The sequence below is a fragment of the Zeugodacus cucurbitae genome, chromosome X (genome assembly GCF_028554725.1).
Source record: "Zeugodacus cucurbitae isolate PBARC_wt_2022May chromosome X, idZeuCucr1.2, whole genome shotgun sequence".
NCBI classification, from domain to species: domain Eukaryota; kingdom Metazoa; phylum Arthropoda; class Insecta; order Diptera; family Tephritidae; genus Zeugodacus; species Zeugodacus cucurbitae.
Window position 1 is genome coordinate 555,857 of NC_071672.1, and position 24,715 is coordinate 580,571.

Here is a 24,715-nt window from a genome sequence, read left to right on the forward strand (position 1 = left end):
TAAGTTAATTTGTTCTCATTAACGTGTAATTCCTTAAAAATTTATAGAAATTAAATAAAATGTAATAAAAAAGGAATTACTGTTTTTGTTGGACATGCGCAACTTGTAAATGTTTGGGTTGAAAATTACAATTTATTGAAAGATTAATTTATATAATATACGAAAACGAAATGTTATTCTTTCAATAAATTAAAAACTCTTGACGTTAAATTAAAATAAACAAAAAATTATCACTCTAAGCGGTGGATCACTCGGCTCATGGGTCGAAGAAGAACGCAGCTAACTGTGCGTCATCGTGTGAACTGCAGGACACATGAACATCGACATTTTGAACGCATATTGCAGTCCATGCTGTTATGTACTTTAATTAATTTTAAAGTGCTGCTTGGACTACATATGGTTGAGGGTTGTAAGACTATGCTAAATTAGTTGCTTATTCTTTTAGTCAATTAAAACAATTTAAGCACATGGTATATTACTCGATTGTATTTTTCAATCCATAATATTAATAGCATAAAAAGAAATATAGAAAATATATTCTTGAACACCTCATATTTGAACGAAATTTTATAATAAATAAGAATCTTAGTATTCCCAAAAACAATAAAATTTCAATATTATTTCAAATAATATATACATTTATAGGAACGTCTAGCATAAAATATTATTTTATTCTAGGATTGCCTTTAAATGTAAAAAAGCAAGAAAATAATATTGTTGTTATAATGAAAAGTAGTACGTACGGGATGAAAAGATTGAATATTTATTATTAAGAAAATTATTGGTGTTAAGAAATAATTATGTATGTTTCTTTAAAATAGCAAAAAGCTAAAATATAAAATAAATATAAATATTTTTATACAACCTCAACTCATATGGGACTACCCCCTGAATTTAAGCATATTAATGAGGGGAGGAAAAGAAACTAACAAGGATTTTTTTAGTAGCGGCGAGCGAAAAGAAAATAGTTCAGCACTAAGTCACTTTGTCTATAAGGCAAATGTGAGATGCAGTGTATGGAATATCTTAATATCTAGTATGAGAAATTAACGATTTAAATCCTTCTTAAATGAGGCCATTTACCCATAGAGGGTGCCAGGCCCGTATAACGTTAATGATTACTAGAAAGATATTTCCAAAGAGTCGTGTTGCTTGATAGTACAGCACTAAGTGGGTGGTAAACTCCATCTAAAAGTAAATATAACCATGAGACCGATAGTAAACAAGTACCGTGATCGAAAGTTGAAAAGAACTCTGAATAGAGAGTTAAATAGTACGTGAAACTGCTTAGAGGTTAAGCCCAATGAACCTTAATATCCATTATGAAAAATTCATCATTATAACTGTGATATTTATAATATTATAGTAATAGTGTGCATTTTTTTCATATAAGGACATTGTAATCTAAGTTTATTCAAATTAATTTGCTTTTAGCTTATTAACATAGAATAAATACTGATGATTTGATAAAGTGTTGATAGATTTTACATATATAATGCTTAAATTCTTTTGAATGTTACAATAATATTATTATCATTGATTTTAATATTAATTGTATGCATTTATATGATTAACAATGCGAAAGATTCAGGATACCTTCGGGACCCGTCTTGAAACACGGACCAAGGAGTCTAACATATGTGCAAGTCATTGGGTTATATTAAACCTAATGGCGAAATTAACTTAACTTTTATATAATGGGATTAATTTTTAGTGAAATATTTTACTATTAATTCAATCCCGGGGCGTTCCATATAGTTATGTATAATGATAATTTATTATTATTTATACCTCTAACTGGAGAGTACCTTGAGCATATATGCTGTGACCCGAAAGATGGTGAACTATACTTGATCAGGTTGAAGTCAGGGGAAACCCTGATGGAAGACCGAAACAGTTCTGACGTGCAAATCGATTGTCAGAATTGAGTATAGGGGCGAAAGACCAATCGAACCATCTAGTAGCTGGTTCCCTCCGAAGTTTCCCTCAGGATAGCTGGTGCATTTAAATATTATGTAAAATAATCTTATCTGGTAAAGCGAATGATTAGAGGCCTTAGGGTCGAAACGACCTTAACCTATTCTCAAACTTTAAATGGGTAAGAACCTCACCTTTCTTGATATGAAGGTTGAGGTTATGATATAATGTGCCCAGTGGGCCACTTTTGGTAAGCAGAACTGGCGCTGTGTCATGAACCAAACGTAATGTTACGGTGCCCAAATTAACAACTCATGCAGATACCATGAAAGGCGTTGGTTGCTTAAAACAGCAGGACGGTGGACATGGAAGTCGTAATCCGCTAAGGAGTGTGTAACAACTCACCTGCCGAAGCAACTAGCCCTTAAAATGGATGGCGCTTAAGTTGTATACCTATACATTACCGCTAAAGTACATGATTTATAATACAATTTCGGTTGGATTATAAATTTTGAATTATAAATTTTTGTGCTTTGAAGTGTTTGGCGTAAGCCTGCATGGAGCCGCCATTGGTACAGATCTTGGTGGTAGTAGCAAATAATCGAATGAGACCTTGGAGGACTGAAGTGGAGAAGGGTTTCGGGTGAACAGTGGTTGATCACGAGTTAGTCGGTCCTAAGTTCAAGGCGAAAGCCGAAAATTTTCAAGTTTTAATGAATTGTTGAGAATATATTATTATGTTTTCTTCATAGTAATTAAACACTTGAATAATTTTGCACGAAAGGGAATACGGTTCCAATTCCGTAACCTGTTGAGTATCCGTTTGTTATTAAAAATGGGCCTTGTGCTCATCCTGGCAACAGGAACGACCATAAAGAAGCCGTCAAGAGATATCGGAAGAGTTTTCTTTTCTGTTTTATAGTCGTACTACCATGGAAGTCTTTCGAAGAGAGATACGGTAGATGGACTAGAAGAGCATGACATTTACTGTTGAGTCGATATTTTCTCCTCGGACCTTGAAAATTTATGGTGGGGTTACGCAAACTTCTCAACAGGCCGTACCAATATCCGCAGCTGGTCTCCAAGGTGAAGAGTCTCTAGTCGATAGAATAATGTAGGTAAGGGAAGTCGGCAAATTAGATCCGTAACTTCGGGATAAGGATTGGCTCTGAAGATTGAGATAGTCGGGCTTGATTGGGAAGCAATACCATGGTTTATGTACTCGTTCTGGGTAAATAGAGAATTTCGGTTCTTGTTCCCCGGATAGTAGTTACGTAGCCAATTGTGGAACTTTCTTGCTAAAATTTTATAAGAATTATATCGCAAGATATATATTCTTATTTAATTATAACGATTATCAATTAACAATCAATTCAGAACTGGCACGGACTTGGGGAATCCGACTGTCTAATTAAAACAAAGCATTGTGATGGCCCTAACGGGTGTTGACACAATGTGATTTCTGCCCAGTGCTCTGAATGTCAAAGTGAAGAAATTCAAGTAAGCGCGGGTAAACGGCGGGAGTAACTATGACTCTCTTAAGGTAGCCAAATGCCTCGTCATCTAATTAGTGACGCGCATGAATGGATTAACGAGATTCCTACTGTCCCTATCTTCTCATTCGTTAGTTGGCTTTCGACGCGGATAGACGTGCGTGCGCATCGTGATTTTTCTTGGTGAGTTTTTCTTTGCGGTTTGTTGGTGGAAATTTTTCGGTATTTCCTTTTGTGCGAACATTTGTTTACGCGGTGTGTAGGCACCGTTATTGCCTGGCGTGGGTAGCTAGTGTTGTTGTTGCTACGGTCGCGTGTGAATTTGTGCGACTGCACATTTTGTGCATTCTCCACATTTTTGTGCGCGCGTGGTAACGGGATTCGGTACGGGTGAGTGTTTTTGTACAGTCGCGGTTGAACGGGGCTGCCCACAGGGATCCATCTGTGGTCCATATATTTGGAACCTAATGATGGACTCTCTGCTTGACCAGCTTGAAGTACTTTGTGGTTGTTGTGCATATGCAGACGACCTCCTTCTCTTAGTTGAAGGTAGTTCACGGCTGGAGTTAGAGCGAAAGGGTGAACGATTTTTAGAAATTGTTCACAATTGGGGTACAGGTGTGGGGGTTGAAATATCGGTTCACAAAACGGTGACAATGCTCTTAAAAGGCATACTGTCATCGGCTCGTCCACCTATTGTCCGAATGAATGGGGTCAATATCAGGTATATGACGCAAGTCAAAGGAGTGATTGGTGTCTCGGACGTCATGCGGTTCGTACCATATATCGCGGCTTATTTGTGGCCTGTGCCACGTATGGAGCCGCTATATGGTGGGTATTAGCATCTAAGGCCCAGGGTCGCCAAAAACTTCTCTCCATACAACGTTGTTTGATGGTTGCCTGTTTGCCTGTATGTCGCACCATTTCTACAGATGCGTTACAGGTGTTGTTAGGTGCGCCTCCTCTTGACCTGATTGTTATACAGCGTGCTGTTGCATTTAGGTTAAGAAGAGGCTTAAGTGTCTCATTGCTGTCAAATTGGGTTTCTGATGAGGATGTTGCGAGGGAGGGCTATCTAAGGAGCAAAAGGCTTCTATATGATAGTGTTAGGAGTAGGTGGCAAGACCGTTGGGACAATAGCCCTAGCGGTTGGGTGACTTACGAGTACATTCGGGATGTTAGGTTTGTAGAGGAAAACCCAGACTTCAGATTCTGTATGAGTCTGGGTTTCTTGCTTACCGGGCATGGACCTTTGAATGCATTTTTGCATCAGAGGAACATTTCCGAAAGTCCGGAGTGTATATGTGGGGCACTCTCTGAGGACTGGATGCATGTCATAACGGAATGCCCGATGTACTCGGACATTAGGGACCTTGGGGGTATGGGGATTAGCTGGACTGATGGACAGCTAGATGTTAGTGGTGTGATCTCAGATAGTCGGAATGCGAACATTTAGGGTCGTTTGATAGGTTTGCACGTTTTTTGTTCAGTCGGCGTAGGCAATTAGTTGTAAATCGGGTAGGGGAGGTATAATTTTTTTTTTTTATACCATTAACTTAAATGGTCACCAGTCCGGAGCAGTATGGTAGCTCAACTGGTAGTAGTTTCAACTACGAGGTCTGACCGGAGACTTAATTCTGGTACCACGGGGAGTAGGAGCCCTTGGAGTTCGCTCCAACCTACTCATGCGGACTGGCCCCTCGGGGAGTATCGTGGTGGTTGTGGTTCAATACTAATTAATACAATGTATTTTTTATATATTCCTCCTATTTAAACCTGCTTCAGTGCTCTTCATCGAGTGTTGTTGTGGGCCGGTACAATTACTTTGAACAAATTAGAGTGCTTAAAGCAGGCTCCAAATGACTGAATATTTTGTGCATGGAATAATGAAATAAGACCTCTGTTCTACTTTCATTGGTTTTTAGATCAAGAGGTAATGATTAATAGAAGCAGTTTGGGGGCATTAGTATTACGACGCGAGAGGTGAAATTCTTGGACCGTCGTAAGACTAACTTAAGCGAAAGCATTTGCCAAAGATGTTTTCATTAATCAAGAACGAAAGTTAGAGGTTCGAAGGCGATCAGATACTGCCCTAGTTCTAACCATAAACGATGCCAGCTAGCAATTGGGTGTAGCTACTACTATGGCTCTCTCAGTCGCTTCCCGGGAAACCAAAGCTTTTGGGCTCCGGGGGAAGTATGGTTGCAAAGCTGAAACTTAAAGAAATTGACGGAAGGCACCACCAGGAGTGGAGCCTGCGGCTTAATTTGACTCAACACGGGAAAACTTACCAGGTCCGAACATAAGCGTGTAAGACAGATTGATAGCTCTTTCTCGAATCTATGGGTGGTGGCGCATGGCCGTTCTTAGTTCGTGGAGTGATTTGTCTGGTTAGTTCCGATAACGAACGAGACTCAAATATATTAAATAGATGCTTTCAGGATTATGGTGTTGAAGCTTATATAGCCTTCATTCATGAGTTCATCTTGAATGTGCAAGTGTTTGAATGTGTTTATATAAGTGGAGCCGTACCTGTTGGTTTGTCCCATTATAAGGACACTAGCTTCTTAAATGGACAAATTGCGTCTAGCAGTAACGAGATTGAGCAATAACAGGTCGGTGATGCCCTTAGATGTCCTGGGCTGCACTCGCGCTACAATGAAAGTATCAACGTGTATTTCCTAGACCGAGAGGTCCGGGTAAACCGCTGAACCACTTTCATGCTTGGGATTGTGAACTGAAACTGTTCACATGAACTTGGAATTCCCAGTAAGTGTGAGTCATTAACTCGCATTGATTACGTCCCTGCCCTTTGTACACACCGCCCGTCGCTACTACCGATTGAATTATTTAGTGAGGTCTCCGGACGTGATCACTGTGACGCCTTTTTTTTCACGGGTGTTTCGCAAAAGTTGACCGAACTTGATTATTTAGAGGAAGTAAAAGTCGTAACAAGGTTTCCGTAGGTGAACCTGCGGAAGGATCATTATTGTGTTCCTATCCGTAAATATTATAAAAAAACAAACAAACAAACAAAAAAAGAATAAAAAAGAAAAATTATTTTCTTTTTTTTTCTTTTCATTCATTTATTTGAATGTTTTTCTTTTTTTCTTTTTTTTTACTCCTTGTATTGTAGTATAATGAAAATTATATCGCATACATTGTATTTGAACGCAACAAACCTTTAAACATATATAGTTGAACTTATTATTTATAAAAATAATATAAATGATAAGTTAATTTGTTCTCATTAACGTGTAATTCCTTAAAAATTTATAGAAATTAAATAAAATGTAATAAAAAAGGAATTACTGTTTTTGTTGGACTAAGACATGCGCAGCTTGTAAATGTTTGGGTTGAAAATTACAATTTATTGAAATATGTTTTAAAATAATTTATATAATATACGAAAACGCAATGTTATTCTTTCAATAAATTAAAAACTCTTGACGTTAAATTAAAATAAACAAAAAATTATCACTCTAAGCGGTGGATCACTCGGCTCATGGGTCGATGAAGAACGCAGCTAACTGTGCGTCATCGTGTGAACTTCAGGACACATGAACATCGACATTTTAACGCATATTGCAGTCCATGCTGTTATGTACTTTAATTAATTTTAAAGTGCTGCTTGGACTACATATGGTTGAGGGTTGTAAGACTATGCTAAATTAGTTGTGTTAGCTCAGGTGGTGGAGTAGGGTGTGCTTCTTTTCGTAATCGTGGTTGGCCGTGGGGAAATGGAAGGCGCAAAAGATTCCACACAAAGTTTGCCAAAAAAAGTAGAACAAATTTTCTTTGTAATAAATATAATTTTATTAAATAAATTGGAATGTCACTTACCACGTCTGGATCGGTTGAGAAGTCGCAAAGGAAGGGAGAAGTAAGAAGAAGCAAAGCAAGAGCGCAACTTCAAATATTTAGTTGTGTTCGAATTAGACTTCGAAAAAGCTTCGAAGTAGTGATCTCTCTTCCGACACAGACGTGGCAGTGAAATTAGGCGGGGGCGGCGTCAACATTCCGCCCGCCTTGCAGTATTACTGCAAATGCAGTTTACAATTAATTAATTATTACTTAAAACTAACATGCGACTGGCTCCTGTACTTCCTCTGGCAAGCGATGAATTTCTTGCAGATGGGGTGGCCGACGAGACGAATCGAGTCTGGTTCGGTCCTAATTTCTGGGGACATCTGGCGAAATTTTGGGCACCAGCGAAGAAGGTGATTGTCTATGCATAACGGGCAATTGATGGTCGTCATTTTGAATAATTTCTTGAATGAAAAGAAAATTATTAAGGTGTGAATGTATAGAATAAGTTAACATTGATTGGGTAAAATGACATTTTTTGTGATAGGCCTACAAATTAAGCCGCGTTGAGTTTTGATGACCACAACTCGAACTCGTTGGTCCAACCCTGGATATATTTTCTCCATTCATTTGGAGGTAAATTTTTATCCGGCTCGAAGGACCAATCAATGAGTTTCAATTAAATAGAGTCACTTTCGGGATCAATTGTGCCCCGTATCTAGCAATCCGTACTCTGATGCAACTAGCTGAAGACTCAAAATCAGAGTTCCCTTTGGCTGCAAAAATAATAAAAGCTAATACGTACGTAGACGACGTCTTATCTGGTGCTCATGAAATCTCCACCGCAATAGATTCAAGAGACCAGCTGATTGAACTATTAGCCTCAGCCGGCTTCCCATTAAGAAAGTGGACATCAAACAGCAAGAAAATTCTGAAGGACATACCTAATGATCACCTTTTGACCACAGATTTTCTGGAATTCGACAGTAGTAGCGAAGCCAAAACATTGGGAATTCGATGGAATGCGAGGTCGGACAACTTTTACTTTTCCACTAAACCTCAGGACAACAAAGACTCTTTCACTAAAAGAGAAGTTTTGTCTATGATAGCCAAATTATTCGACCCAGCAGGATGGTTAAGTCCAGTAATCATCGTTGCTAAAATTTTAATGCAGGATATTTGGCTAGAAAAAACCGATTGGGACGAGACTTTGACTTCCAAATCTCTCAATCAGTGGAAGACATTCTTAAACAACTACCCACATATAAGCACTATTAGGATCCCACGATGGGTATCTTACACACCGAACTGTCAAGTACAGTTCCATGGATTCTGCGATGCCTCAGAGAAGGCGTACGGCGCAGCGATCTATTTGCGCGTGCAGGTGAACGATTGCGAGATTAAAACCGGCTTGCTTTTAGCAAAAACAAAAGTCGCTCCTGTTAAAACCATCTCAATACCCAGATTAGAACTATGTGGTGCTCTGCTGTTAGCTAAAATGGTCGAATATCTGCAACCCAAACTAGATATTGTATATCAGGGAATATATTTATGGACTGACTCTACCATCGTTCTCGCATGGCTACGCAAGCCGCCATGTTCTTGGTCGACATTCGTTGCGAATCGTATATCAAAAATTTGCGAGCATACACAAATTGAGAACTGGAGGCATGTCAACTCAGAAGATAATCCCGCCGACCTGGCTAGCAGAGGAATCTCTCCTCAAGATTTGCAACCGAACGATCTTTGGTGATGCGGTCCTAAGTGGTTAAGACTTCAACCATCCAAGTGGCCAAAACAAAATCCTGCAGAAGACCAATCCTGTTGAGACCACCCTGGAGGCCAAAAGCATTCGTGTGCATCAAGCATCTGTTATTGAGACCGAAGACGTTTTGGAACGTTTTTCCGAATTTTCAAGAGCACTCCGTGTAATTTCTCGAATCTTTAGATTCTACAACAGAAGTCATCCAAATTGCAAGACCCCTTCACCGTCTTCAACGCTCACTTCTGATGAAGTTAAATCTGAGTACTCAGAAGCAAAATGTGCCTTCTGAGTTAACTGAATAAGTCTGTGTTTGACATTCGCATTTGGTGATCATAAGAGTGAGATCAGCTTGGAGTGCAGCACCGGTGTACAAAATGTCATTTAAACTTACACCATTGGATGTGGGACATGAAGCATTGAAAACGACTCTAAGTTTAGAGATTGTACTTTCAGGTTTGTAAACGGCGTGCTGAGGGAGATAGTAACTTTTGTGTGGATTTTCTGCCGTTTTGTTCGGAATGCGTTGCATATGACCTAAGTCTATGTACTCCCTCAAGACTTTGCTGTATTCTTCCTTCAGAAGAGGTTGTTTATTGAGAGATGTCTCACTTCTCAAGTATTGTTTCAGTGCAATATGACGAGATGCTCCAAAAGTAGTTTCTGTTGGAACAACTTTGATTGGGAGTGAAACAATGTAACGCCCTTCGCTGTTTCTAATGGTTGTTTTTGAATATAACCTGTCACAATATTGTTCTTCTACAGTGAGAAATGGTTTTTTAGGTATTTCTTCTAGCTCCCAGAATTTGGAAAGCTGATTATCTAACGATACCTCGTTTAAATATGTGACGTAAGTCGGTTTATTCTTTGTTTCTTCGGAGGGAACAGAACCTGTTAAAATCCAGCCGAACACTGTACGTTGGGCAATGAGGGAACCGAAGATCTTTGATTTTACCCCGTTTAATATGATTTTCGGGTAGATATCCCCTCCGATCAACAAGTCAACCTTTTGACTCGTATGGAAATTATTATCCGCTAAGGGGATATTGGGTAACCTTTTAACAATTGAAGGGTTGATTGATCTGGAAGGAAGCAGTCCAGTCAGTTTTGGTAGTACCAACGCTTCCGCTTCTAATTTTAAACCTTTGTTACGGGGCGAGCCAATGGTGATTGAGCATACCGTTTGAACTCGTCCCGACACGGTATTATTCAATCCCGAAACTCGTGCGCTGACCTTCCTGCTTGTCAGATTTAAGCGTTTTTGCAAACTGTTGGTAATGAAGGTTTCTTCAGATCCCGAATCGATCAGGGCTCTGACAGTGAAGGTGTTCTCGTTGTGACATATAGTCACCATAGCTGTACCTAAGAGCATGCTTTGACTGGTCGGCACATTTGATACATTGGCCTTAATGGAGGCCATATGAGATTTAGTGGAAATCTCAGTAGGGTCTGTGCTGGCGGGTGACTGAGCTATTTCCTCACTCTGATCCCGGTGAATCATAGTGTGATGTCTCTGTTTGCATTTAGCACAATTGAACATGCTTTTACAATCTTTGACTTCATGTGTGTCCGATAAACAGTTTAAGCAGACGTGAAGTTTTCTGACCGCATTTAACCTTGCGTTAGACTGCATCTCTATAAATCTTTGACAAGTTTTTAAAATGTGCGATTGAGATGAGCAAAGTTTACATTTAAGACTGTTTGTCGTGACGTGATGGGAATTTATGGGTTTGGACCCTGTCCTTGATTGCAAGGTTGGTGTCCGACCTTCACCAACAGCCGACTGAACCTTGGGTTGAGTAATCGACTCGCCTTTGAGGTTTGATACCCTCTCTAGCGTTTTAACCCGTTTGGTTAGAAATTTGTCTAACTCAACCCATTTTGGAATCTCTGAATCCGAATCCAGAGATTGTTCCCAAAGCGACAGTGTATAGTCAGGCAATCGGATAGAACACAAATACGTAAATAAGGCATCCCAGCTATCTATATTGATGCCATGTATTTGTAAAGCTGAAATGCAGCTATTTATCTCCCGCTGTAAATTTCTGAGTTCGGCCTCAGATTCAGTTGAAATGTGCGGAAGCTTGAATAATAAATTTAATTGTGTATTGACAAGAACTCGCTTGTTTTCATATCTACACAACAAATTATTCCAAGCCAATGCGAATCCATCATTCGTCAGAGGCGCTTTCGAAACGATAGCTTTCGCCTCACCTCGGGTTTTTTGATTAAGGTGGAATAACTTTTCGACTGGGGATAACCTCGAGTTGTTCCCATAAATCGCGGCAAATAGATCCCTAAATGAGGGCCATTGCAACACATCGCCATGAAATATTTCTGTATCACATGGCGGTAAGTTGAGGGAATACCTCACGGGTTCTGCCGTTTGTTGCAACCGTTCAGGTTGAATTGCTGTTGAATTTGAACTAGGGCTTTGGTTGAACCCCGTGAGGTTGTGCATGTGTTCGCCCATCAAGGCCGCGCAACACACATATGCGTGATAACTGTTTGTATATTTAAGTTTTATGTCCTGAATTGTTTTTGTATCGGAAGCATCCACCTTTGGCAAACACAACTTGTATTCCGACTTTACCTCTGCCCACAGAGATTTCAGTTCGGCTTGTTGTACTTCAAGAGAGTAGGCACTTTGGTTGTTTGCAGTTGGAGCAAAAGACTCCTCAAACTCCAGTATAGCGTCTGCAGCTATCATAAAGGCCTTGATGGATTCCATTGTATCAGACAATTTAACCGAAACTGCAAATATATTGCGCAAAATCGTTTCTAAAAATTTGATTTAAATTTGAAAAAAAAATTGCAAATATGTTGCAATAAGTTTAAAAGTTACAGTACCAATCACGGAAAACTGCAAACTGAATTAACGCGTTGTTTAGTTGTGAAACGTACAAATTTTTCGTAATAAAAAATAATGAATTCAATAAAAAAATATTTTTTTTTTTTATATATGTATATACACTATCACAAATTGATTAGTGCAGAAACAATCAACTTCGTTTCGTTAAAATTTGTTTGAAAAGTGCTTGCTGGGTAATCGTCCCAATGCACTTGCACGCCTAGTATTCGTATAAGTACACAAACAAAGATTGATGTGTGCTTAGTCACTCTTTATTTAAATCAAATTACAAAGAGAATTTCACAAGTACTTATTTCAATTCTATCACTTGCACTTTGGTTTATGGGGTTGTCTCCGCACTAGTGCAATAACCCCACTGTTCCCTTTGTTGCTATCCTTTGGCTCTGCCTGCCTTTGCTGCTCTGCCTTTGCTGCCGGCCTTCTGTGATGGCTGCTGCGCTCCTTTGCCTTTGATTGCGTCGCTCACTTCACGCGTTTGGGCTTTGTGCTCTGGTTTTTTTTTTTTTTTGTTTTACTTTTCACTGATCACTCGCGTTACTGCAGCTGCGGTATTGCTGCTTGCCTTTATTGCTATTCGAACAATATGGAAAGGCAGAGTTGAGCGACTAGACTCAAATTAACTACACAAAAGGACCGAGAGAGATTTGTAAAGAGAGCGTAACTGCAGTTACTGTATAGCTGCTTGCCTTTATTGCTATTCGAGCAATATATGGAAAGGCAGAGAGATTTGTTGACGCTCCAGACGTTGTTTGTGCGTCCAAGAATATTAAATTTCGAATAACAGATATTGTTAGGATATATAAAGTGAAGTTAAATAACGAGTGCAAGGCGAGCTGTATTTATTGTTGTACTTAAATGAAGTACAATACAACCTGCAGTATGCGTTGATTTTGTTGGTAGAGTGCCAAAAATTAGTTTTGGTCTCTACTTCACACCGCACAATTGGATTTGTACATACATAAATTATGTACAAATTAACTAATTTATTGCCTTATAGCTTGCAGAGCACAAGTCCAAAATATGTTTGGCTGTCACCTTGCGTGTTGCTAACTAAGGCGAATCAATGCACTTTCATTTTAAAAAATTCAAATTGCTACCTGTTATCCGGCTCGAAGGACCATTGTTAGCTCAGGTGGTGGAGTACGGTGTGCTTCTTTTCGTGATCGTGGTCGGCCGTGGGGAAATGGAAGGCGCAAAAGATTCCACACAAAGTTTTCCAAAAAAAAGTAGAACAAATTTTCTTTGTAATAAATATAATTTTATTAAATAAATTGGAATGTCACTTACCACGTCTGGATCGGTTGAGAAGTCGCAAAGGAAGGGAGAAGTAAGAAGAAGCAAAGCAAGAGCGCAACTTCAAATATTTAGTTGTGTTCGAATTAGACTTCGAAAAAGCTTCTCTCTTCCGACACAGACGTGGCAGTGAAATTAGGCGGGGGCGGCGTCAACAAGTTGCTTATTCTTTTAGTCAATTAAAACAATTTAAGCACATGGTATATTACTGGATTGTGTTTTTCAATCCATAATATTAATAGCATAAAAAGAAATATAGAAAATATATTCTTGAACACCTCATATTTGAACGAAATTTTATAATAAATAAGAATCTTAGTATTCCCAAAAACAATAAAATTTCAATACTATTTCAAATAATATATACAATTAGAGGAACGTCTAGCATAAAATATTACTCTATATTATTCTAGGATTGCCTTAAATGTAAAAAAGCAAGAAAATAATATTGTTGTTATAATGAAGAAGTACGCGGGATGAAAAGATTGAATATTTATTATTAAGAAAATTATTGGTGTTAATAAATAATTGTGTATGTTTCTTTAAAATAGCAAAAAGCTAAAATATAAAATAAATATAAATATTTTTATACAACCTCAACTCATATGGGACTACCCCCTGAATTTAAGCATATTAATGAGGGGAGGAAAAGAAACTAACAAGGATTTTCTTAGTAGCGGCGAGCGAAAAGAAAATAGTTCAGCACTAAGTCACTTTGTCTATATGGCAAATGTGAGATGCAGTGTATGGAATATCTTAATATCTAGTAAATGCCCCCAAACTGCTTCTATTAATCATTACCTCTTGATCTAAAAACCAATGAACTTATTTCATTATTCCATGCACAAAATATTCAGCCATTTGGAGCCTGCTTTAAGCACTCTAATTTGTTCAAAAAAATTGTACCTGCCCACAACAACACTCGATGAAGAGCACTGAAGCAGGTTTAAATAGGAGGAATATATAAAAAATACATTGTATTAATTACATATAAGAACTCCACCGGTAATACGCTTGCATACATAAGGTAATGTACATACCACAATTATAGCTGTACTACTCGTATGAAGCACAAATTCAACTACGAACGTTTTAACCGCAACAACTTTAATATACGCAATTGGAGCTGGAATTACCGCGGCTGCTGGCACCAGACTTGCCCTCCAATAGGTCCTTGTTAAAGGATTTAAAGTGTACTCATTCCAATTACAGGGCCTCGGATATGAGTCCTGTATTGTTATTTTTCGTCACTACCTCCCCGAACTGGGAGTGGGTAATTTACGCGCCTGCTGCCTTCCTTAGATGTGGTAGCCGTTTCTCAGGCTCCCTCTCCGGAATCGAACCCTGATACCCCATTACCCGTTGCAACCATGGTAGTCCTAGATACTACCATTAAAAGTTGATAGGGCAGACATTTGAATGATCTCTCGTCGGTACGAGACCATACGATCTGCAAGTTATCTAGAGTTCAACCAATATAACGATCTTATGATCGCTTGGTTTTAGCCTAATAAAAGCACACGTTCCAAAAGGTCCGTGTTTATTTTGCATGTATTAGCTCTAGAATTACCACAGTTATCCAAGTAACTGTTAACGATCTATGGAACCATAACTGATATAATGAGCCTTTTGCGGTTTCACTTTTAATTTGTTTGTACTTAGACATGCATGGCTTAATCTTTGAGACAAGCATATAACTACTGGCAGGATCAACCAGAATAATATTTTTTATTCATTTATATAATATTTTTTATACTATATAAATTTTTATAATGATATTTTCAATATTTGAAAATTAAGTTCAAGACACATACAAAATGCAAAGAAGAACGAAATCGCGACAATAAATAATTATGAAATTTCTTCTACTATGATCGATTAAAAAATTTACTTCATTTCATTTAAATTTCATATTATTGTATTATTTATTGCGGTCTTATTCGGACTTTGAGATTGTATCTTATCGTGAGAAAGAATTTTCGTTCTCTATACATATATAATATAATTATTAATGTAAGGACGATGTTTCTTCTTGTATTTGTTAAACTTTCAAATAATATCATTTTTTATACATTTTACTTTATTTCAATGCATATAGTGTATATATCTTTTTTTAAGAGTATATACGTTTTTCTTTTGATTTGAAATTAATAATTTCAATTCAATTATTTTTCATTTTATTTCATATATGATATGAAAGTATTCGAGCGTAATGATATAAATATTTAACTTTATTGAATTTTATTCTTTACCCACATATATTTTATGTGAATAGAAGAACAAACCCCAAAAAAAGTTGAATAAAATAAAAACAACTACATTATTTTAGGTATAGAAGAATAATCTCAATTAATAACATTTCATTAGTTATTATTAACCAAATTATTGCTATTTAAACCAACTGTAGCAAACCAGGAATAAATTTTTTTGCTTTCATTTATATATTACACTTAAATACTTTTATATTTATATGAAAAAAATTTTCATATAAGTACTAAGTATGCAATTTCATACAAGTATTAAAATTTTCATACAAGTACTAATGTCAAAGTTGCATACAACATATATGTTTTCTGCCACGCACACCTCACCAACCCGAAATCGTATGGAAAAAATCTTTTTAACCATATAAAAGTTTTAAATTCATATATACACAAGTAATTTATATCATTTTCTACGAGCATTATGCTTATAAGAAATATTACATCATCAAAAATAGCTTAACATTTTTTTTTTTTTTTAATTTTTTGTACTTATATGAAAATTATTTAGTTGTATGAATTCATACACTTAGTACTTATATGAAAATTAGTATCTATATGAAACTTAATTAGTATTTATATGAAATTTATTAAGTATTTATATGAAAATTAATTAGTATTTATATGAAAATTAATTACTTGTATGAATTCATACAATTAGTATTTATATGAAAATTAATTAGTACTTATATGAAAATTATTTAGTTGTATGAATTCATAAACTTAGTATCTATATGAAAATTATTTAGCATTTATATGAAAATTATTTAGTATTTCTATGAAAATTTTTTACTTGTATGAATTCATAAACTTAGTACCTATATGAAAATTATTTAGTATTTATATGAAAATTATATAGTATTTATATGAAAATTTTTAACTTGTATGAATTCATAAACTTAGTATCTATATGAAAATTATTTAGTATTTATATGAAAATTTTTTACTTGTATGAATTCATAAACTTAGTATCTATATGAAAATTATTTAGTATTTATATGAAAACTTTTTACTTGTATGTATTCATAAACTTAGTATCGATATGAAAATTATTTAGTATTTGTATGAAAATTTTTTACTTGTATGAATTCATAAACTTAGTATCTATATGAAAATTATTTAGTATATATATGAAAATTTTTTACTTGTACGAATTCATAAACTTAGTACCTATATGAAAATTATTTAGTATCTATATGAAAATTATTTACTTGTATGAATTCATACAATAAGTATTGATATGAAAATTATTTACTTGTATTAATTCATACAATTAGTATTTATATGAAAGTTAATTAGTACTTATATGCAAATATATCACCATGTGGTTTCGGCTCTTCGCAGATAGGGACAGTTGTGGATTTGTTTTAACGTATGTACCTGCCTGTGAAGGCCTTACCATACGTGTATTCAAAAACACAAATGGATTAATACAATGCTTCAATCAGCGCCCTGTATTGTAGCTATGCACACTTCCAGTACCAATTGGCGTGTGGTATGGACACACTTATGCCACCTTGGTAGGGCCGAGGCCCATCTAAAACCTCTGCCGTACTTTGGGTCCGGCACCCGGTTGGTTGCAACTCCACACCGAGAAGCCAAAGGCCCTCTGCCTGCTTTTAGGTTTAGAAACCACAGCCACCACGATACTCCCCGAAGGGCCGTAACCCAACGAGCAGGCGGAAACCGAAGCCTCCTGGGCTCCTGCTCCCCGTGGCACCGAGTTTAAGTCTCTGGTAAGACTTTGTAGCCGAAGCTACTTCCAGTTGAGCCTTTCCATACTGCTCTGCACTGGTAGGCAATTGTGGCTTGAACACAATTGCCCTTTTTGAAAGGAGTGACCAATTCCTTTTTGGAAAAAGCTAAATCAAAAAGATAACATAATTCCGTTCAAGCCATGAAATATATTATCTAGCACGCATAGATAACAGCCTGAGTATCAGCCATTAGCATCAGCCTGTTACCTATTTGTGCATGTTTGGATTTTAGTCGCCTCTTACGACAGGCATGCCTTACCTCGGGCATATTCTTTACCCAAACCCGCAAGGTAAATTAGAGGGACGTAGGAATCTCCTGAATTCCTTCTTGCGCGTCACTAATAAGATGACGATGCATTTGGCTACGTAAATATAATCATTTTTATGTCCGCCGTTTAACCAAACATAGTTTTTATATTTTACAATATACCTTTATATTAATTTTTGTATATTTCAATTGCTTTTCAGTATATTGTAAAAGTCGTTTGATAACTTTGCGTTCAAAGCTGTATCATTATGTTAAGATTCTCTCTAACAACTGTACAATATTCAATTATATATTAATTTTTGTATATTTCAATTGTTTTTCAGTCAGTATATTGTAATAGTCGTTTAATAACAATCTATAACACTACCTTATGTTCTCAATGAATATTGAGAAATAAAGTACTTTGCGTTCAAAAATCTGTATCTTTATGTTAAGATTCTCTCTAACAACTATACAATATATCATTATATATTAATTTTTGTATATTTCACAATTGTTTTTCAGTATATTGTAATAGTCGTTTGATAACAATCTATAACACTACCATATGTTCTCAATGAATATTGAGAAATAAAGTACTTTGCGTTCAAAAATCTGTATCTTTATGTTAAGATTCTCTCTAACAACTATACAATATACCATTATATATTAATTTTTGTATATTTCACAATTGTTTTTCAGTATATTGTAATAGTCGTTTGATAACAATCTGTAACACTACCTTATGTTCTCAATGAATATTGAGAAAATAAAGTACTTCGCGTTCAAAAAACAAAAAATGTTTTCTTATATTCAATTAATTTATGAAGATTCTTAAAAAACTGTTAAAAATAATATAACAAGTATGTTAATATAACATAAATATTTATATATTACATATATTATATATATTTTATTTTTTTCAATACATAATAATATAAAATACTTAATCTAAATTATTACTATTAAACTTAACTAATAATGTTAAACTTAGATTTTTCTTCTATATTATATATATATATACATTAAAAAAAAATACATATATATACATATATATAAATTATTTATAATATAAATATATACGGTATATTACAACAACACACACACACATATATATATACATATAAATAATTTATAAACAGTTTGATCGAATCATCAAGCAAAGGATAAGCTTCAGTGGATCGCAGTATGGCAGCTGCTCTACCACTTACAACACCTTGCCCGTTACCAAAGTCGTTTACAATTGATTCTAGGCATTGACATTGGGTGAACAATCCAACGCTTGGTGAATTTTGCTTCACAATGATAGGAAGAGTCGACATCGAAGGATCAAAAAGCGACGTCGCTATGAACGCTTGGCCGCCACAAGCCAGTTATCCCTGTGGTAACTTTTCTGACACCTCTTGTTAAAAACTCTTTAAACCAAAAGGATCGATAGGCCGAGCTTTAGCTGTCTCTGTGAGTACTGAACACCGAGATCAAGTCAGCATTTGCCCTTTTGCTCTATGTGTGGTTTCTGTCCGCACTGAGCTGGCCTTGGGACACCTCCGTTATTATTTGAGAGATGTACCGCCCCAGTCAAACTCCCCACCTGGCAATGTCCTTGAATTGGATCATACCTGAGTGTTGGAGTTATACCAAATTTTAATTATAACAATAACACCGAAATGCTATCATTTCATTAAAATATGTTTACAATTATATAACAAACTCGTGGTACTTTGATCAAGAAGCTTGCATCAAAACCCAATACCATACGATATATAAATATACCCATATAATGGCTAAGCAATGATACACGTTCCACTTAATCAAGTAAGTAAGGAAACAATAAGAGTAGTGGTATTTCATTGTTGATACATAACCGAAATTATATATCTCCCACTTATGCTACACCTCTTATGTCTCCTTACACTGCCAGACTAGAGTCAAGCTCAACAGGGTCTTCTTTCCCCGCTAATTATTCCAAGCCCGTTCCCTTGGCTGTGGTTTCGCTAGATAGTAGATAGGGACAACGTCCGGTGTATTTTTGCGTGAGTACCTGCCGATGACGGCCTTATCTCACGGTGCTCCGAAGCACAGCGGATCAATAAAATGCGATGATCAGCGCCCCGAAAAATGCTAAGCATTATTCGGTACCAATTGGCAGTGTGGAATGGACACACTAACCACCTTGGTGGGGTTCGAGGCCTATCTAAAACCTCTGCCGTACTTTGGGTCCAGCACCCGGTTACAGTGCAACTCCACATTGAGTGATCAAAACACTCTTCCGGCATTCGGGTATTAAACCACAACCACCACGATACTCCCCGAGGGGCCAGTCCGCATGAGTAGGTTGGAGCGAACTCCAAGGGCTCCTACTCCCCGTGGTACCAGAATTAAGTCTCCGGTCAGACCTCGTAGTTGAAACTACTACCAGTTGAGCTACCATACTGCTCCGGACTGGTGACCATTTAAGTTAATGGTATAAAAAAAAAAATTATACCTCCCCTACCCGATTTACAACTAATTGCCTACGCCGACTGAACAAAACACGTGCAAACCTATCAAACGACCCTAAATGTTCGCATTCCGACTATCTGAGATCACACCACTAACATCTAGCTGTCCATCAGTCCAGCTAATCCCCATACCCCCAAGGTCCCTAATGTCCGAGTACATCGGGCATTCCGTTATGACATGCATCCAGTCCTCAGAGAGTGCCCCACATATACACTCCGGACTTTCGGAAATGTTCCTCTGATGCAAAAATGCATTCAAAGGTCCATGCCCGGTAAGCAAGAAACCCAGACTCATACAGAATCTGAAGTCTGGGTTTTCCTCTACAAACCTAACATCCCGAATGTACTCGTAAGTCACCCAACCGCTAGGGCTATTGTCCCAACGGTCTTGCCACCTACTCCTAACACTATCATATAGAAGCCTTTTGCTCCTTAGATAGCCCTCCCTCGCAACATCCTCATCAGAAACCCAATTTGACAGCAATGAGACACTTAAGCCTCTTCTTAACCTAAATGCAACAGCACGCTGTATAACAATCAGGTCAAGAGGAGGCGCACCTAACAACACCTGTAACGCATCTGTAGAAATGGTGCGACATACAGGCAAACAGGCAACCATCAAACAACGTTGTATGGAGAGAAGTTTTTGGCGACCCTGGGCCTTAGATGCTAATTCCCACCATATAGCGGCTCCATACGTGGCACAGGCCACAAATAAGCCGCGATATATGGTACGAACCGCATGACGTCCGAGACACCAATCACTCCTTTGACTTGCGTCATATACCTGATATTGACCCCATTCATTCGGACAATAGGTGGACGAGCCGATGACAGTATGCCTTTTAAGAGCATTGTCACCGTTTTGTGAACCGATATTTCAACCCCCACACCTGTACCCCAATTGTGAACAATTTCTAAAAATCGTTCACCCTTTCGCTCTAACTCCAGCCGTGAACTACCTTCAACTAAGAGAAGGAGGTCGTCTGCATATGCACAACAACCACAAAGTACTTCAAGCTGGCCAAGCAGAGAGTCCATCATTAGGTTCCAAATATATGGACCACAGATGGATCCCTGTGGGCAGCCCCGTTCAACCGCGACTGTACAAAAACACTCACCCGTACCGAATCCCGTTACCACGCGCGCACAAAAATGTGGAGAATGCACAAAATGTGCAGTCGCACAAATTCACACGCGACCGTAGCAACAACAACACTAGCTACCCACGCCAGGCAATAACGGTGCCTACACACCGCGTAAACAAATGTTCGCACAAAAGGAAATACCGAAAAATTTCCACCAACAAACCGCAAAGAAAAACTCACCAAGAAAAATCACGATGCGCACGCACGTCTATCCGCGTCGAAAGCCAACTAACGAATGAGAAGATAGGGACAGTAGGAATCTCGTTAATCCATTCATGCGCGTCACTAATTAGATGACGAGGCATTTGGCTACCTTAAGAGAGTCATAGTTACTCCCGCCGTTTACCCGCGCTTACTTGAATTTCTTCACTTTGACATTCAGAGCACTGGGCAGAAATCACATTGTGTCAACACCCGTTAGGGCCATCACAATGCTTTGTTTTAATTAGACAGTCGGATTCCCCAAGTCCGTGCCAGTTCTGAATTGATTGTTAATTGATAATCGTTATAATTAAATAAGAATATATATCTTGCGATATAATTCTTATAAAATTTTAGCAAGAAAGTTCCACAATTGGCTACGTAACTACTATCCGGGGAACAAGAACCGAAATTCTCTATTTACCCAGAACGAGTACATAAACCATGGTATTGCTTCCCAATCAAGCCCGACTATCTCAATCTTCAGAGCCAATCCTTATCCCGAAGTTACGGATCTAATTTGCCGACTTCCCTTACCTACATTATTCTATCGACTAGAGACTCTTCACCTTGGAGACCAGCTGCGGATATTGGTACGGCCTGTTGAGAAGTTTGCGTAACCCCACCATAAATTTTCAAGGTCCGAGGAGAAAATATCGACTCAACAGTAAATGTCATGCTCTTCTAGTCCATCTACCGTATCTCTCTTCGAAAGACTTCCATGGTAGTACGACTATAAAACAGAAAAGAAAACTCTTCCGATATCTCTTGACGGCTTCTTTATGGTCGTTCCTGTTGCCAGGATGAGCACAAGGCCCATTTTTAATAACAAACGGATACTCAACAGGTTACGGAATTGGAACCGTATTCCCTTTCGTGCAAAATTATTCAAGTGTTTAATTACTATGAAGAAAACATAATAATATATTCTCAACAATTCATTAAAACTTGAAAATTTTCGGCTTTCGCCTTGAACTTAGGACCGACTAACTCGTGATCAACCACTGTTCACCCGAAACCCTTCTCCACTTCAGTCCTCCAAGGTCTCATTCGATTATTTGCTACTACCACCAAGATCTGTACCAATGGCGGCTCCATGCAGGCTTACGCCAAACACTTCAAAGCACAAAAATTTATAATTCAAAATTTATAATCCAACCGAAATTGTATTATAAATCATGTACTTTAGCGGTAATGTATAGGTATACAACTTAAGCGCCATCCATTTTAAGGGCTAGTTGCTTCGGCAGGTGAGTTGTTACACACTCCTTAGCGGATTACGACTTCCATGTCCACCGTCCTGCTGTTTTAAGCAACCAACGCCTTTCATGGTATCTGCATGAGTTGTTAATTTGGGCACCGTAACATTACGTTTGGTTCATGACACAGCGCCAGTTCTGCTTACCAAAAGTGGCCCACTGGGCACATTATATCATAACCTCAACCTTCATATCAAGAAAGGTGAGGTTCTTACCCATTTAAAGTTTGAGAATAGGTTAAGGTCGTTTCGACCCTAAGGCCTCTAATCATTCGCTTTACCAGATAAGATTATTTTACATAATATTTAAATGCACCAGCTATCCTGAGGGAAACTTCGGAGGGAACCAGCTACTAGATGGTTCGATTGGTCTTTCGCCCCTATACTCAATTCTGACAATCGATTTGCACGTCAGAACTGTTTCGGTCTTCCATCAGGGTTTCCCCTGACTTCAACCTGATCAAGTATAGTTCACCATCTTTCGGGTCACAGCATATATGCTCAAGGTACTCTCCAGTTAGAGGTATAAATAATAATAAATTATCATTATACATAACTATATGGAACGCCCCGGGATTGAATTAATAGTAAAATATTTCACTAAAAATTAATCCCATTATATAAAAGTTAAGTTAATTTCGCCATTAGGTTTAATATAACCCAATGACTTGCACATATGTTAGACTCCTTGGTCCGTGTTTCAAGACGGGTCCCGAAGGTATCCTGAATCTTTCGCATTGTTAATCATATAAATGCATACAATTAATATTAAAATCAATGATAATAATATTATTGTAACATTCAAAAGAATTTAAGCATTATATATGTAAAATCTATCAACACTTTATCAAATCATCAGTATTTATTCTATGTTAATAAGCTAAAAGCAAATTAATTTGAATAAACTTAGATTACAATGTCCTTATATGAAAAAAATGCACACTATTACTATAATATTATAAATATCACAGTTATAATGATGAATTTTTCATAATGGATATTAAGGTTCATTGGGCTTAACCTCTAAGCAGTTTCACGTACTATTTAACTCTCTATTCAGAGTTCTTTTCAACTTTCGATCACGGTACTTGTTTACTATCGGTCTCATGGTTATATTTACTTTTAGATGGAGTTTACCACCCACTTAGTGCTGTACTATCAAGCAACACGACTCTTTGGAAATATCTTTCTAGTAATCATTAACGTTATACGGGCCTGGCACCCTCTATGGGTAAATGGCCTCATTTAAGAAGGATTTAAATCGTTAATTTCTCATACTAGATATTAAGATATTCCATACACTGCATCTCACATTTGCCTTATAGACAAAGTGACTTAGTGCTGAACTATTTTCTTTTCGCTCGCCGCTACTAAAAAAATCCTTGTTAGTTTCTTTTCCTCCCCTCATTAATATGCTTAAATTCAGGGGGTAGTCCCATATGAGTTGAGGTTGTATAAAAATATTTATATTTATTTTATATTTTAGCTTTTTGCTATTTTAAAGAAACATACATAATTATTTCTTAACACCAATAATTTTCTTAATAATAAATATTCAATCTTTTCATCCCGTACGTACTACTTTTCATTATAACAACAATATTATTTTCTTGCTTTTTTACATTTAAAGGCAATCCTAGAATAAAATAATATTTTATGCTAGACGTTCCTATAAATGTATATATTATTTGAAATAATATTGAAATTTTATTGTTTTTGGGAATACTAAGATTCTTATTTATTATAAAATTTCGTTCAAATATGAGGTGTTCAAGAATATATTTTCTATATTTCTTTTTATGCTATTAATATTATGGATTGAAAAACACAATCCAGTAATATACCATGTGCTTAAATTCTTTTAATTGACTAAAAGAATAAGCAACTTGTTGACGCCGCCCCCGCCTAATTTCACTGCCACGTCTGTGTCGGAAGAGAGAAGCTTTTTCGAAGTCTAATTCGAACACAACTAAATATTTGAAGTTGCGCTCTTGCTTTGCTTCTTCTTACTTCTCCCTTCCTTTGCGACTTCTCAACCGATCCAGACGTGGTAAGTGACATTCCAATTTATTTAATAAAATTATATTTATTACAAAGAAAATTTGTTCTACTTTTTTTTGGAAAACTTTGTGTGGAATCTTTTGCGCCTTCCATTTCCCCACGGCCGACCACGATCACGAAAAGAAGCACACCGTACT

The 24,715-nt window shown here is 37.1% G+C and overlaps 1 non-coding gene and 3 pseudogenes across 1 annotated transcript; 3 read left to right on the plus strand and 1 right to left on the minus strand.

The window, feature by feature from the left end:
- The first annotated feature begins 231 nt into the window (after window positions 1–231).
- Window positions 232–410, plus strand: LOC128923177 (5.8S ribosomal RNA). The gene has a single exon (XR_008472212.1). It is a non-coding gene; the product is annotated as a 5.8S ribosomal RNA (ribosomal RNA).
- A 451-nt stretch (window positions 411–861) lies between these two features.
- On the plus strand, window positions 862–3,582 carry LOC128923421 (large subunit ribosomal RNA; annotated as a pseudogene).
- A 3,306-nt stretch (window positions 3,583–6,888) lies between these two features.
- LOC128923236 (5.8S ribosomal RNA) lies at window positions 6,889–7,066 on the plus strand (annotated as a pseudogene).
- Window positions 7,067–18,334: 11,268 nt separating this feature from the next.
- On the minus strand, window positions 18,335–23,970 carry LOC128923388 (large subunit ribosomal RNA; annotated as a pseudogene).
- Window positions 23,971–24,715: the final 745 nt, after the last annotated feature.